At 36.4% G+C, this 17125-nt stretch overlaps 1 protein-coding gene across 1 annotated transcript in view; it reads left to right on the top strand.

Moving 5' to 3' along the window:
* ZNF385D (zinc finger protein 385D) overlaps positions 1 to 17125 on the top strand; it is a 981405-nt gene that overhangs the window by 456711 nt on the left and 507569 nt on the right. The gene's annotated exons all lie outside the window — the stretch shown is intronic.

Consider the following 17125-nt stretch of genomic DNA (forward strand, 5'->3'; position numbering starts at 1 on the left):
ACGCTTTGGAAAAGTTATTCAGAGTTATTCAAAGTTATTCAGAAAAGTTATTCACTTCTACATTTTATACTTAATAATATCAAAATGGAAGATGCTAGAAAAGTTTCTTAAAAATCTTTGAATTTGGCATTGTCCTAAGTGTGTTCTGAAGAATGCTGGTTCTGCAGGATGCTAGTATGAGCAGCTGTTAAAAGACAAAGGTGAATTATATGGTTAAATTTAGTAAATACTGAGTTAAACAAAGCTAATTCTAGTCTGCCTGCAGCAATTATCAGAGCTTTTAATATGCATGTGAATCATGCTCTCTTGAAGTGGAAATGCGGCTGTGGCAAGAAACTGTTCCCAAACTTCTCTGCTCACAGTCTGTCTCCCACTACTTGTTTTGCTTACCTTTTTTGAATTGAGATATGATTTACGTATAGTGAAATACACGGGTCTTAAGTGCACAGTTCAGTGAGTATTGGTAAATGTCTACATTGTTATAGCCCACAACAATATCAAAATACAGAACATTCCATCCTAGAAAGGCAGACAGCTTTCAAAGTGCATTATAATTGTCATTGTGTTTGCAGCCAAAATGAAATGTCAAACTCCCTGATGCCAGGCAACATGTATTTTACATCTTTCAACTCCTAGTGCCAAGCTCAGTTCCTGATACATGGTTGACCATAGTACTTGTGTGGTGAATGAATGGATGAATGAATGAACGAATGAAGACTGAATATTAACATTATTCTTCAACATTCTCTAAATCCTTTGGCAATATTTATAATAACACTATCAGAGAAAGATATAAGAGACAACTCTTCAAACAAATGTTATTAGAGAAAACCATGTCCACGATACTATTTAATGCATTATGAAACAATCTGATAGCAAGTGAAGAGATTTTAAATTAAGGCTGTCTGTGTTTGATAAAAGTAGAAAGGATTTGAATATTTTCTCTTAGAAGTTGGGATCTAGGGCAAGCATTTGAAATATAACCTTGAAGCTAATGAATAACAAAGGATGAGTCAGAAGATAAAGACATTGATTAATATCACGAGATCTCGCTGTCAAGAAGTCATTTCATTCTGAAAATTTAACCTAAATGATTAAAAATAGGAAGATAAAGTGACTCAAACACTGCACACTTCTGCCAATAAAAAGGCAAACACCATGTTATAGAATTATAAAGTGATATTGGAATAAAGACAAAGAGGAATAATGTCAAAAGTAATGAATAATTTATTGTTGTTTCTTAAACCACAGACTGTGTAATACCCTCTGCTATTATTTCACTTTTCCTTCATGTATGCTGTTCACTAAAACCATTGACATGATTATTAATGTGAAAATTATGAGCATGTCACATATAATCCAATTTGAGTAATGAAAATATATCATTCAGGTAAACCACCCGAAATTATCTGAAATATCAAGAAAGACAATTTTAGAATTACAAACTCTTCACTTAAAAGTCACTACTTTTACTTGCTCTATTTTCAGATAGAAAATCCAAATAACAACAATAATAGTAACTTCTTCCACTTTTTTTTCTTTTTATTATTATTATTATTATTATTATTATTATTATTATTATTATTATACTTTAGGCTCTATGGTACATGTGTGCAACGTGCAGGTAAGTTACATATGTATACATGTGCCATGCTGGTGCGCTGCACCCACCAACTCATCATCTAGCATTAGGTATATCTCCCAATGCTATCCCTCCCCCCTCCCCCTACCCCACAACAGTCCCCGAAGTGTGATGTTCCCCTTCCTGTGTCCATGTGTTCTCATTGTTCAATTCCCACCTATGAGTGAGAATATGCGGTGTTTGGTTTTTTGTTCTTGCGATAGTTTACTGAGAATGATGATTTCCAGTTTCATCCATGTCCCTACAAAGGACATGAACTCATCATTTTTTATGGCCGCATAGTATTCCATGGTGTATATGTGCCACATTTTCTTAATCCAGTCTATCATTGTTGGACATTTGGGTTGGTTCCAAGTCTTTGCTATTGTGAATAATGCTGCAATAAACATACGTGTGCATGTGTCTTTATAGCAGCATGATTTATAGTCCTTTGGGTATATACCCAGTAATGGGATGGCTGGGTCAAATGGAATTTCTAGTTCTAGATCCCTGAGGAATCGCCACACTGACTTCCACAATGGTTGAACTAGTTTACAGTCCCACCAACAGTGTAAAAGTGTTCCTATTTCTCCACATCCTCTCCAGCACCTGTTGTTTCCTGACTTTTTAATGATTGCCATTCTAACTGGTGTGAGATGGTATCTCATTGTGGTTTTGATTTGCATTTCTCTGATGGCCAGTGATGGTGAGCATTTTTTCATGTGTTTTTTGGCTGCATAAATGTCTTCTTTTGAGAAGTGTCTGTTCATGTCCTTTGCCCACTTTTTGATGGGGTTGTTTGTTTTTTTCTTGTAAATTTGTTGGAGTTCATTGTAGATTCTGGATATTAGGCCTTTGTCAGATGAGTAGGTTGCGAAAATTTTCTCCCATTGTATAGGTTGCCTGTTCACTCTGATGGTAGTTTCCTTTGCTGTGCAGAAGCTCTTTAGTTTAATGAGATCCCATTTGTGAATTTTGGCTTTTGTTTCCATTGCTTTTGGTGTTTTAGACATGAAATCCTTGCCCATGCCTATGTCCTGAATGGTAATGCCTAGGTTTTCTTCTAGGGTTTTTATGGTTTTAGGTCTAACATTTAAGTCTTTAATCCGTCTTGAATTGATTTTTGTATAAGGTGTAAGGAAGGCATCCAGTTTCAGCTTTCTACATATGGCTAGCCAGTTTTCCCAGCACCATTTATTAAATAGGGAATCCTTTCCCCATTTCTTGTTTTTCTCAGGTTTGTCAAAGATCAGATAGTTGTAGATATGTGGCATTATTTCTGACGGCTCTGTTCTGTTCCATTGATCTATATCTCTGTTTTGGTACCAGTACCATGCTGTTTTGGTTACTGTAGCCTTGTAGTATAGTTTGAAGTCAGGTAGTGTGATGCCTCCAGCTTTGTTCTTTTGGCTTAGCATTGACTTGGCGATGCAGGCTCTTTTTTGGTTCCATATGAACTTTAAAGTAGTTTTTTCCAATTCTGTGAAGAAAGTCATTGGTAGCTTGATGGGGATGCCATTGAATCTGTAAATTACCTTGGGAAGGATGGCCATTTTCATGATATTGATTCTTCCTACCCATGAGCATGGAATGTTCTTCCATTTGTTTGTATCCTTTTTTATTTCCTTGAGCAGTGGTTTGTAGTTCTCCTTGAAGAGGTCCTTCACATCCCTTGTAAATTGGATTCCTAGGTATTTTATTCTCTTTGAAGCAATTGTGAATGGGAGTTCACTCATGATTTGGCTCTCTTTTTGTCTGCTATTGATGTATAAGAATGCTTGTGATTTTTGTACATTGATTTTGTATCCTGAGACTTTGCTGAAGTTGCTTATCAGCTTAAGAAGATTTTGGGCTGAGAAAATGGGGTTTTCTAGATATACAATCATGTCATCTGCAAACAGGGACAATTTGACTTCCTCTTTTCCTAATTGAATACCCTTTATTTCCTTCTCTTGCCTAATTGCCCTGGCCAGAACTTCCAACACTATGTTGAATAGAAGTGGTGAGAGAGGGCATCCCTGTCTTGTGCCAGTTTTCAAAGGGAATGCTTCCAGTTTTTGCCCATTCAGTATGATATTGGCTGTGGGTTTGTCATAAATAGCTCTTATTATTTTGAGATACATCCCATCAATACCTAATTTATTGAGAGTTTTTAGCATGAAGGGTTGTTGAATTTTGTCAAAGGCCTTTTCTGCATCTATTGAGATAATCATGTGGTTTTTGTCTTTGGTTCTGTTTCTATGCTGGATTACATTTATTGATTTTCGTATATTGAACCAGCCTTGCATCCCAGGGATGAAGCCCACTTGATCATGGTGGATAAGCTTTTTGATGTGCTGCTGGATTTGGGTTGCCAGTATTTTATTGAGGATTTTTGCATCAATGTTCATCAAGGATATTGGTCTAAAATTCTCTTTTTTTGTTGTGTCTCTGCCAGGCTTTGGTATCAGGATGATGCTGGCCTCATAAAATGAGTTAGGGAGGATTCCCTCTTTTTCTATTGATTGGAATAGTTTCAGAAGGAATGGTACCAGCTCTTCCTTGTACCTCTGGTAGAATTCGGCTGTGAACCCATCTGGTCCTGGACTTCTTTTGGTTGGTAAGCTATTGATTATTGCCACAATTTCAGCTCCTGTTATTGGTCTATTCAGAGATTCAACTTCTTCCTGGTTTAGTCTTGGGAGGGTGTATGTGTTGAGGAATTTATCCATTTCTTCTAGATTTTCTAGTTTATTTGCCTAGAGGTGTTTGTAATATTCTCTGATGGTAGTTTGTATTTCTGTGGGATCGGTGGTGATATCCCCTTTATCATTTTTTATTGCATCTATTTGATTCTTCTCTCTTTTTTTCTTTATTAATCTTGCTAGCAGTCTATCAGTTTTGTTGATCCTTTCAAAAAACCAGCTCCTGGATTCATTGATTTTTTGAAGAGTTTTTTGTGTCTCTATTTCCTTCAGTTCTGCTCTGATTTTAGTTATTTCTTGCCTTCTGCTAGCTTTTGAATGTGTTTGCTCTTGCTTTTCTAGTTCCTTTAATTGTGATGTTAGGGTGTCAATTTTGGATCTTTCCTGCTTTCTCTTGTGGGCATTTAGTGCTATAAATTTCCCTCTATACACTGCTTTGAATGCATCCCAGAGATTCTGGTATGTTGTGTCTTGGTTCTCATTGTTTTCAAAGAACATCTTTATTTCTGCCTTCATTTTATTATGTACCCAGTAGTCATTCAGGAGCAGGTTGTTCAGTTTCCATGTAGTTGAGCGGTTTTGAGTGAGATTCTTAATCCTGAGTTCTAGCTTGATTGCACTGTGATCTGAGAGATAGTTTGTTATAATTTCTGTTCTTTTACATTTATTGAGGAGAGCTTTACTTCCAAGTATATGGTCAATTTTGGAATAGGTGTGGTGTGGTGCTGAAAAAAATGTATATTCTGTTGATTTGGGGTGGAGAGTTCTGTAGATGTCTATTAGGTCCGCTTGGTGCAGAGCTGAGTTCAATTCCTGGGTATCCTTGTTGACTTTCTGTCTCATTGATCTGTCTAATGTTGACAATGGGGTGTTGAAGTCTCCAATTATTAATGTGTGGGAGTCTAAGTCTCTTTGTAGGTCACTCAGGACTTGCTTTATGAATCTGGGTGCTCCTGTATTGGGTGCATATATATTTAGGATAGTTAGCTCTTCTTGTTGAATTAATCCCTTTACCATTATGTAATGGTCTTCTTTGTCTCTTTTGATCTTTGTTGGTTTAAAGTCTGTTTTATCAGAGACTAGGATTGCAACCCCTGCCTTTTTTTGTTTTCCATTTGCTTGGTAGGTCTTCCTCCATCTCTTTATTCTGAGCCTATGTGTGTCTCTGCACGTGAGATGGGTTTCCTGAATACAGCACACTGATGGGTCTTGAGTCTTTATCCAATTTGCCAGTCTGTGTCTTTTAATTGGAGCATTTAGTCCATTTACATTTAAAGTTAATATTGTTATGTGTGAATCTGATCCTGTCATTATGATGTTAGCTGGTTATTTTGCTCGTTAGTTGATGCAGTCTCTTCCTAGTCTCGATGGTCTTTACATTTCGGCATGATTTTGCAGCGGCTGGTACCAGTTGTGCCTTTCCATGTTTAGCGCTTCCTTCAGGAGCTCTTTTAGGGCAGGCCTGGTGGTGACAAAATCTCTCAGCATTTGCTTGTCTGTAAAGTATTTTATTTCTCCTTCACTTATGAAGCTTAGTTTGGCTGGATATGAAATTCTGGGTTGAAAATTCTTTTCTTTAAGAATGTTGAATATTGGCCCCCACTCTCTTCTGGCTTGTAGGGTTTCTGCCAACAGATCTGCTGTTAGTCTGATGGGCTTCCCTTTGATGGTAACCCGACCTTTCTCTCTGGCTGCCCTTAACATTTTTTCCTTCATTTCAACTTTGGTGAATCTGACAATTATGTGTCTTGGAGTTGCTCTTCTCGAGGAGTATCTTTGTGGTGTTCTCTGTATTTCCTGAATCTGAATGTTGGCCTGCCTTGCTAGATTGGGGAAGTTCTCCTGGATAATATCCTGCAGAGTGTTTTCCAACTTGTTTCCATTCTCCCCGTCACTTTCAGGTACACCAATCAGACATAGATTTGGTCTTTTCACATAGTCCCACATTTCTTGGAGGCTTTGCTCGTTTCTTTTTATTCTTTTTTCTCTAAACTTCCCTTCTCCCTTCATGTCATTCATTTCATCTTCCAGGGCTGATACCCTTTCTTCCATTTGATTGCATCGGCTCCTGAGGCTTCTGCATTCTTCACGTAGTTCTCGAGCCTTGGTTTTCAGCTCCATCAGCTCCTTTAAGCACTTCTCTGTATTGGTTATTCTAGTTATACATTCTTCTAAATTTTTTTCAAAGTTTTCAACTTCTTTGCCTTTGGTTTGAATATCCTCCCGTAGCTCGGAGTAATTTGATCGTCTGAAGCCTTCTTCTCTCAGCTCGTCAAAGTCATTCTCCGTCCAGCTTTGTTCCGTTGCTGGTGAGGAACTGCGTTTCTTTGGAGGAGGAGAGGTACTCTGCTTTTTAGAGTTTCCAGTTTTTCTGCTCTGTTTTTTCCCCATCTTTGTGGTTTTATCAACTTTTGGTCTTTGATGATGGTGATGTACAGATGGGTTTTTGGTGTGGATGTCCTTTCTGTTAGTTTTCCTTCTAACAGACAGGACCCTCAGCTGCAGGTCTGTGGAGTACCTGGCCGGCCATGTGAGGTGTCAGTCTGCCCCTGCTGGGGGGTGCCTCCCAGTTAGGCTGCTCGGGGGTCAGGGGTCAGGGACCCACTTGAGGAGGCAGTCAGCCCGTTCTCAGATCTCCAGCTGCGTGCTGGGAGAACCACTGCTCTCCTCAAAGCTGTCAGACAGTGACATTTAAGTCTGCAGAGGTTACTGCTGTCTTTTTGTTTGTCTGTGCCCTGCCCCCCAGAGGTGGAGCCTACAGAGGCAGGCAGACCTCCTTGAGCTGTGGTGGGCTCCACCCAGTTGAAGCTTCCAGGCTGCTTTGTTTACCTAAGCAAGCCTGGGCAATGGCGGGCGCCCCTCCCCCAGCCTTGCTGCCGACTTGCTGTTTGATCTCAGACTGCTGTGCTAGCAATCAGGGAGACTCCGTGGGCGTAGGACCCTCTGAGCCAGGTGCGCGCTATACTCTTCTGGGGCACCGTTTCCTAAGCCCGTCGGAAAAGCACAATATTAGGGTGGGAGCGGCCCGATTTTCCAGGTGCCGTCTGTCACCCCTGGAAGGGGAACTCCCTGACCCCTTGTGCTTCCCGAGTGAGGCCATGCCTCGCCCCTGCTTCGGCTGGTGCACGGTGCGCTCACCCACTGACCTGCGCCCACTGTCTGGCCCTCCCTAGTGAGATGAACACGGTACCTCAGATGGAAATGCAGAAATCACCTGTCTTCTGCGTCGCTCGCGCTGGGAGCTGTAGACCGGAGCTGTTCCTATTCGGCCATCTTGGCTCCTCCCCCAACTTCTTCCACTTTAAAGTGGAGTATTAATAAGTCTTGGATTGTTCATTTCGTTTCCTGTCATTGTTTTGGCCTCTTGCTTTTCTGTTTACACACTTAATTAGGAAAGGCCTGCCCTAAGACTCATCTACTGTCTGAGCATAGACCCTATAGCATGCAGAAGATTTTCATTTTTGCTTTTCAATCATATTCCCCATTGCTAAATTTTTCCACGGTTTAAAATTTGGCTAAACATTGACTTAGTGCCTACTGTATTCTCAGCTTATTGAAACACATTGAAAAGCATTCTCGAATATTCCAGCTTGCAAAACTCTGCTCCATCTCTAACTCAAAGCACAAAAGTCCTCCCTGAGCAATAACTCCAGATTAGCTCTCATATAACTTGTTGAATTTATATGTTACATAGCAAGTATTTTATATCTGTGGGTCCTCTACACTTATGAAGTATACTTTAAGTTCCTAGTTTGCATGCACTATATATTTTGCTTAATGACTGACTAGAGTGTTAAATTGATGATATACTGAACATACACTAATGGATATAGTGGAAAAAAGAAAAAGCATAGCTCTGAGTCAAGAGACTCCACTTAGCCACTGAGGGTACAGATATGACTTGTAAAGATACTGAATGAATGGTTTTTAATGATTTTTTTCCAAATAAACTATAAAAAGAATCCATGACAAATTTTTTTCTATTCCTGTGTATATGACTTTAAAACTCTATAACGTGAAGCAGAAAGCTGAGGGTTTATAGTCAACCAAAGAAGCACAGCTTCAGTACATGAAACTCTTAAAGAACAATCTTTTCATGTCATAGCATATGAGACCAGTAGGTCTCTATTCTAAGGCTCTCCACTTGATACAACTCCTTCATCTTTATCAGAAGCACCACCATTTTCTCTAGAAATGGTAGACCCTTAAGGTGTTTTTCTGGAGACGGAGTATCACTCTGTTGCCCAGGCTGGAGTGCAATGGCCTGATCTCAGCTCACTGCAACCTCCACCTCCCGAGTTCAAGCGATTCTCTTGCCTCGGCTTTCTGAGTAGCTGGGATTACAGGTGCGCACCACCACACCCAGCTAATTTCTGTATTTTTAGCAGAGACGAGGTTTCACCATGCTGGCCAGGCTGGCCTCGAACTCCTGACCTCAAGTGATCCATCCACCTCAGCCTCTCAAAGTGCTGGGATTACAGGCATGAGCCACTGCCCCAGGCCAGACTTTTAAGATTTTGTTTCTCCAAAATATCTTGTGTCTTCTCTGTTTTAGGGATAATAATTCTTTAATGGACTCTCTTTAATGGATTCTCTTTCTTCCCTTCAAACTAATTAGCAAAATAGACAAATTTTAAAATATGTTATTTTTCATCTACTAAATCAGCAGAGAACATGATAATAACCAGCAGCAGTGGGAGTGTGGGGGAGCTAATACTAATCGACATACAGAATGGGATTGGAAATTGGTATATCTTTCCAGAGGGTAATTCATCAATGTTAATTGAGATCTAAAGCTAAGTTTCCTTTTACACACACAAGTCTCTTCTTGGAATATTTGGCAAATAAAGATACCTATTACAGTGCTTTTGTTTATTATAGTGAATGTTTAAAAATAGCCCAAATATCAAACAATAAGGAATGGGTAAATTGTAGCAGACCTTTTCCAAAATTTAGTATGAATTCAAGTGTCTTTTGTAGAGAATGTTTACTTGAACAGACTAACAGTACAGTGTTAAAAATACAGTTACAAAGCACTTTGCTTATAGGCTATACTAGAAAAATTTATGCCAAAGCATATGTAATTGACTATATACAAGTATATTATGTGTGGTTAAAATAGCGACTTTGGGGTATAGAAATATGTGCCATTTTTGTTGTTCTTTTTGCTTATACTCTCTCTAAAGTATTAATTGGTTGCAGATTATATTTTAGACATAAGTGTAAAAGTTAAAATATGCATTAGAATCAGAAAAGCAGATGATCAACCCAACAGAAAATCAAATCAGTAATGTGGAGGGTTAGTTTGAAGAACAAATTTAAATAGTAAAATAAGATTCAAATACCAGAAAAAAGTATACACGATATTTGTTATTTAAGTTGACAAAATCTATCTAGAAAAGCTTTATGACTTTTGAATATTCGAATTTTCTCTTTATTTTAATTATATATTTCAAGTTTTGTTGCATTGTTGTTAACAAAATATGACCTATAGAGTTTTTACCTTGTGATATACATTATGCTTTTAATGTACCCTAATACACCTTCAATATTCATGGACATTTAAGGAGTCCTTTTTCATGTTGGAGTACAGGATTTGAAATATATCTTTTAAAACAAAATCTAGTGCATACCTGGCTGTTATTAGTCGCCTTTTCTGCTTTTACACTGGAATTTGATGAAACCATTTTAGCTTTTTAGCTGCCACTGGCCAGTGTAATAAGAGCCATAGCCATGGTAGTCTCAGCTAGAAAAACTCATTCTGAGTTATTTTTGCTGTGTTTGGTAAAGTTCTTTTGCTAGGGACAAAAATTTTCCAACTAGCCCTCAGTTTGCCTTGAATCCCATCAAAGGTATGAGGTGTCTTTGCTTTTTGACTAATTTCTAAATAAGTCCCTGATTTTCAACCTACCCTTGATATTCTACCTTCCTAATGCTATGTGCAATTGACCTACTTATTGGTTTTGTACTGGGATATAAAGCACTTTGTTGTTTTTGTTTTTTTTCTTTGTGTATGGGTTGGGGGTGGTAAGGGGTAGTTCAAGGTCTCTTGAATGAACCAGTTGCTTTACCGTTAACACTAATACAAAGCATCAATACAGACAATATTTGCAAAGAAACACATTTACTTATTTTACCTTGTAACAGAAAAAATAAGTTAAAACTAGAACATTAAAAGAATTGAAATGAGATACACCTACATTAAAAAGAGGCATGATAGTACTTCCAAAGTAACACAATGCTATTAAATGGTTCATGCTTACAATTCTATTTACATTGTCTTGAACAGGCAAATACCTGCAATAATAATAATGCTAATCTTAAAGAAAAATAACCTCAGCCCAAGGTGCTGTAGGGGAAATGAGAATCATAGTGTCAGCAGTTCTGTAGTATACAGAGTTTTAATGAAATATAAGCTCTGTTTCTGAGATTCTAAAAATATGCATCTAATCCCAGATAAACTCAGTATGGTCAAGTCACGCACCTAGAGTTTCTGAGCAGTAAGGAAAATGTGCCATGTGAATTGAATGACAGAGAAATATGTAAGGTGTTAAAAAAATCCAACTTTTTTTTTTTCTATTTCTACTCATTCTTAAAGTAATTTTTACACTCTGGATTTCTATTGAATATACTTTTGGTGACTTATATTAACCAAGTCACAACAATTTCCTCGTGCTTGTGGTATTTGCACACATACTAATTTTGTTTTTTTTTTTTTACTGAATTTTTTCGCCCTTTTTTTTAGTGTCCTAATCTGTCTGGGCTAAACATCAAAGTAATTTACCACTTGATAAAATAAAGACTTTATCTTTCAGATAATGAAGTGGCTTTTTAATAAAAATAAACCAAGGGGCATTTAGAATATTTCAAGTAAAACTCTTTCTTAAGATGCTGTACATTCATAATTTTATATTTCACTTCCTTTTCAGCAGCAATGTACAGTGTTTGTTTTTATTGTAACTTCCAGTACAATGAAGTGATGCAGTGTAAATCGATGCCTTTCATCATAATCTCCTGTTTCTAGAAATGTTCATAATTTAAATAATTATGTATCTCGTCTTCATGCCAATTAAATTTGCTCATCTAGGTACTGAATTTTAATGAGGTATGTGAATGAGTTTTCTTTGATATGATCTTTTGGTAGGAACACAATCAAATGAGAAAGGTTTAATCTCACATATTTTCATTTCTTCAATATTTGAAAAAGAGAGATAAGACCAAAAAAAAAAAAAAAAGTCAAACAGAAGCACTGAACAGAAGATGGGTTAGAGACTGAATAGTTTAAGTACATTTGAAGATAATTTACTTACTAACACTTGAAGTCAAAGTGATTTAGTTAAAAAATATAAGTGCTAACTCACCCCCTTGAAGAAAATTAAAATAAATACAGTGACCACATTATGTCATGCTTGAATTAGTCTGCTAGTTTTAGGTTCCCTGTCTACTAAAATTCTGGAGCCATCTTCATTTCTTTTAAGAGTGATTTAAGATGCTTCCAATGTTAAACTGTAGGCTACATGTGTCTCCCTGTGAATGGACAAAGCACAATTTCCCAGAGGAAGAGGATTTTATTAACTAAATGCCTAACAGCTGCCTCACAAGCATGAGCCTAGATAAACCAAACAAGCTGCAAATCTGTGCACCCTGCATGAAAGGCCACATAATACAAACTGATTACTTCAGGGCTTGCATTAATGTGGCTGTGAACAAAAATAACCAACCAACAAATCCTTGCCTAATTTTAACAACTACTGATGAGGAAATCTAGACAGATGGATCATTATGAGGCCTGGATCTATGATGAATCAGTATTGTGATCAAAGGGTGGGAGGATGGCTGCCGAATGGTACAGGAGGTAGAATTACTAATCCTCACCAAATAAGAGTTCTAATCTCTCTTTGGAAAGCCAAGCATCTGATACTTTCATCTGAATTTGATAGAAACACAATAACCTTTGTATAAACAGAAAGAATAGCATCTTTTGATTTACATTTTCATAAAGACAAGGCTTTTGATGTAGCAGCTTCCCAGAGATAAACAAAATAAAATGATATGAGTTGATATAATATTTGTTGAAATCCACTTTTATATTGGAATATTAAATGCCAGCACCGTAAGGATGAGCATAATACCTGGAATCTAATAGTCATTCAGTAAATGCTTTCGAGTGAATTTGTAATACGAAACTCATACATTCACGTAGGTTGGGGACATGACCCTAAAATCAGGTTGGGGAAATGGAATGTGCCAATTTTTTCTGTTAATGAGTTATTTCAGATATACGACCTGAGAAAATAGTTTTATATGAGGAGGGTATAGTTAGAAGTACTTTACTCTGCAGGTTAAATTATAATGGTTCTAGTTAACACGCATTGCAGCACTGCATGGTGACACTGTTCCTTCTCTGACCTTCCCTTCCTCACTGAACCCACACCCAGTGACCTCAAGGATTCATTCTCCTGTTGAAGAGCTAGCAAATTATTTACATTTAGAGGAACAATTTGTCTCCAGCCAAAAGATTCAATTTGGTAAATCACTCTTCAGAATAATTTTCCAGAACCCTTGCCCAGAGTGATCATACCCTGATCCCAAAAGTGAGAACCCCATCCAGAAAGTAAAAATTTGCTTTTAAAAAAATTATTATCGCAATTCTATTTCCAGTTTTCTTAAACCACAGTAAGATTGTCAGTACTGTTTCAATTCCTTAGATGTGGAAGCCAAGATAGTTTAAGATTGTTCTGTATGCTCTTGGGAGACAGCCAAATGCTGTTCAGAGAAGAACTGTTCAAGAAATAAAGGGACCAATAATGACCCAGGAATGCCAATCTATCTTATCAACAGCTTTTCTAAGAAGGTCCAAATGTAGCTTGAATTATTGTCAGCATATTTTAGCATATAATATCATTAATTGAATTTTTCTCTTTTTCCAATTTCAGAAGGATGGGGAAAGTTCTAATGATCGCCACTGGATATATACAATCCCCTAACGTGGCATTGTATTTCCTACTGATGCACAATCTGTATCTGTCTCCTGACTTGCATGCACTATAGCAATCCACTGGAGTGCTTCAAATAGCACACAATGCCTGGTTCAAAGCATGTCAGTTTATTTAGCTTCCTCTGTACACGTTCAGATTTATCTGTGTATCCATGGAAAGAACACTTTACCATCAAGCAGGTATCTGGTACTCATTCATATTTTGTCTCTCTAAATATTGTAAGAGATTACCCTCTTAAAACTTGATGTTAACTGTCATCTCCCCAGAAGTCCACTAGAAAAATTTATTGATGAAGTAAAGCTAAATTTATTAGAACTACTGCAACAAATAGGTAAACTACTTGGGGTTAGTATCGTCTTAAAATGGGAAACTAAGGCACAATATTTAATGGGTTTAGGGTCTGGGCTGAATAATTTTAAGACAAGTCTTGTAAGAAGAGAAATGGTTGAGATTGAGCAGAGTTCACGACACGATAGCTTTGTATTGGTGTGGATGGCAAAATAAGAATTTTGCAGTGAGCCTAAGTAAGCAAGCTGTTTAGATTCCAGGAGCAAAGATTTCTTGGAACAAGAAATTAGGTTAATTTTGTTTAGTTCAAATATAATTTAACAGATTTAGGGCCTTACTTTCAATTCTCATTAATTTCATTTTTAAGGTACTAGATCACTCTTAAGCTTATTTTTAGTTTGATATATTAATATATGCTTACATTATTATCTTCTATGAATTCTAGGAAATTTAACAAAAGTGATTATACTATATTTTTTAAATATTTGTCTTATAAAGCACTACTTGTCTAAAAACCCTGGGACGATTTTTCAAGTGTGATAAATTCTTGTTTATAGGTACATAGTAAAATCCCTAATATCTCTCTCACTTTAATAAAATAAGTTTTTGGCAAATAGTTGAAATGAGGTAATTATTTAATGGCTTTTAATGTTAATAAAAAGTGTATGCCTTCTGCAATATAGCTATTATTTCTCAATAAAAATGGTAAAATAAACTGAGGATTTCCAGTTTATTCTGTCAAGTGATATATGAATATCATCTCAGATAATTTGATTCTCAAAACAACATTATGAGGTGAAATACTAGGAATATGGCCATAATACAAATAAAAAACCTTTAGAATTTGTATAACTTACCTAGAGTCACATATCTAATAGATGGCAGAGCAAGAATATGAACTCATTTCTCCAGCCTCTCCCCAGCATGACCTTGTTACAGTGGGCATATTGTCACCATAAAACCTGTGATCTACAAAACACTTTACATTCTCTTTGACTTCATTTAGAATCTTCTTAATAAACTTTACTAATGTTTCTTACAATATGTGCTAAATATTAAAATGAGAACTAATGGGGTCTCATAAAAACCTTAATTTTTTTTTAGTTTATTTCAAAGTGGCAATTACTTCTACTAAGTTTTGTAATTACCCAAGTATTTCCAGCTTTAGAAGTCACTATTTACAAGTCTATTTTGCATTTTGGAAGACCCAATATTATATGTAAGAGATTGTTCAACTATATCATTTTAAAAACACATAGATATTCTCTTTCCCCCTAATAAGCACCCTTCTCTCAACATATCAGCACCAATGCAAACACATATATACATTTCATCCTAGGGATTTTAGAAAATACTGTGTAGTTTTTCATCTAATTAAAAAGCATAAGGTTTATTTTGTACTTCAAATAATTGTATATAAAATAGTTATCAAATATAATAAAATTCTAAAACTAAATTTAATCTTAAAGCTTAGTACTCTACATTTTGAAATTATGAGTCACATTTATTTTATTACTCAAATGCCACCATTTTATTTTCATGGAATTTATCCAGTATTCTTTGTATTCTGTCCTGCCTTCTCCAATAAAGCTTTCTCTGCCCCCCGTCCCCTGGCCCATGCATGTTATTTTTTACTTTTCTACACTCATATTTTGACGTATCAATCATATGTCTGTTCATTCACACAATTATATTATTATACATGAGATACAATGATTATAGGTCTCTGAATAGGTTTTGGTTTGCCAGTTAAACTTTCAAAGGCTTTTGACTCATTAGAGCAGTTATATCAGTGTTTAAATGAGAATTTTAAGAATTTCCTGAAAGTAGTAAATTCTACTCTTTAGTATTTGTAGTTTTAGCAGAAAGCAAACAAGACTTAATATTTCAAATGGTTTAAGATTAAGTGCAAAGGCTCTCTTCATTTTGAAATTTTAAAAGATTGTTCAGCTGAGAAATTTCAAAATTATTATTTTTAGTAGCTTTTAAGGAGCAACTGCCTCCCCTCTATTTCAGAGAGCTGAAAACTACGTAAAACATATGCAACCTATATAATGAACACACAGAACAGATATAATGCCTGGCCAATGGTATCATTTCCAACAACAATATACTAAACAGTGAATGAAGCCCAAGAGTCACACAGCTATTGGATGACAGTGCAATCCTATCATGGAGGTGAAGTAGGCCAAAGATGGTTTAGAAAGAAGGAAGATAATTGGCTGTTGTGTGTGTGTGTGTAAAATATATGTTTAACCCACAGCTAACTGGGTCTATACATACTTTGAAATGTAGCAGTAAGCTAAATAGTGCATGTGCCTGAGAAGCAGTTTATACTGTTTTTCCGGCCACCTTTAGTTGTTTGTTAATTGTCAATGTTACAAAAGCAATTTGTTGTAAAATGTTTATTCCATATATCAATAATGATGCATTATTCATAAAGCTAGGCTTATAAACTTTCTGATGTTCGAAAGAGTTGTCCCACATACTCTCCTTTTTCCATTTTGCACTATATAGTCTCATTTTCCATTCAAGAAAACAGAAACCCATTAAATTTAACTGGTGTCTTTTGAAGATTTCCCAGAGTTAAAGGTCTGGCATTTGTCTTCTTACTCCATATCCATTCTTCTTTCTCCTCTCTAATGACTACCAAGCCTGTGCTATTCCTGCTACATTATCCAAGAGGAATGGGTTTGTGACTTTGCAACAATCCATTCAGGACCTTGAATTGGAGATGATAAGAATGAAGCAGAATTTTTATGCCTATCTACTAACTTTCTCTCTTGCCACGTGGAGCTCAATATTTAGCTATATTTAAAGACAAAATGATTGTTACAAAGATTTTGTTACCATTAATGACTCCCACCTGCACATAAGCTGAGAGAACAGGCTTCTCTAATGTTATTATCAGTCATATTTGGTCTCTCTTGGTTCCCACCCTGATAAAGTGGAAAATGAAACATTGCCAAATTCTCAGCCATGAGAGTTATTTTGTGTTGTTACATGAACTTTTGCTGCATAAAAAAGAGAAAAAGGGGCAGGAGGAAGCTTGTATTTTGTGCAGTGACAGAGTTCTGTCAACTGGTTCCAAAAATGGAATGTGATTGCTTCCATATGTGGACCATATTATATTTGGATGAACTTATGTCTCACAGGACACAACCATTCTGTAGGAAGAGAAGTTATTTAAGGAAATTGAACATCTGTGTTTTCAACCCTAGTGCTATCAATGAACGTTTAACTTGTTGTTTAGACCTTCAGAGAAAAAGTAATTTAAATGCTGAAAACTGTACTTCTACTTTGTTTTACCACATTTAAAAAAAATTCTGAGTTTTCTTGTAACTTTTTAATAGGCTATAAGACTTGTGATTATTAACTAGGTAAAATAGAGCTAACACATTGAAAAAAATAATTTTCATATTCTCTAGTCATATAACATTTTTAACAGCTGAAATTGTCATAACATTGACATGTAAATGTACATGCTTATAATTTGCATGTGTCCCAGGCAAAGGCTGTTTTTTTTTTTTTTA

The sequence above is a fragment of the Pongo abelii genome, chromosome 2 (assembly GCF_028885655.2).
Source record: "Pongo abelii isolate AG06213 chromosome 2, NHGRI_mPonAbe1-v2.0_pri, whole genome shotgun sequence".
Taxonomy (NCBI): domain Eukaryota; kingdom Metazoa; phylum Chordata; class Mammalia; order Primates; family Hominidae; genus Pongo; species Pongo abelii.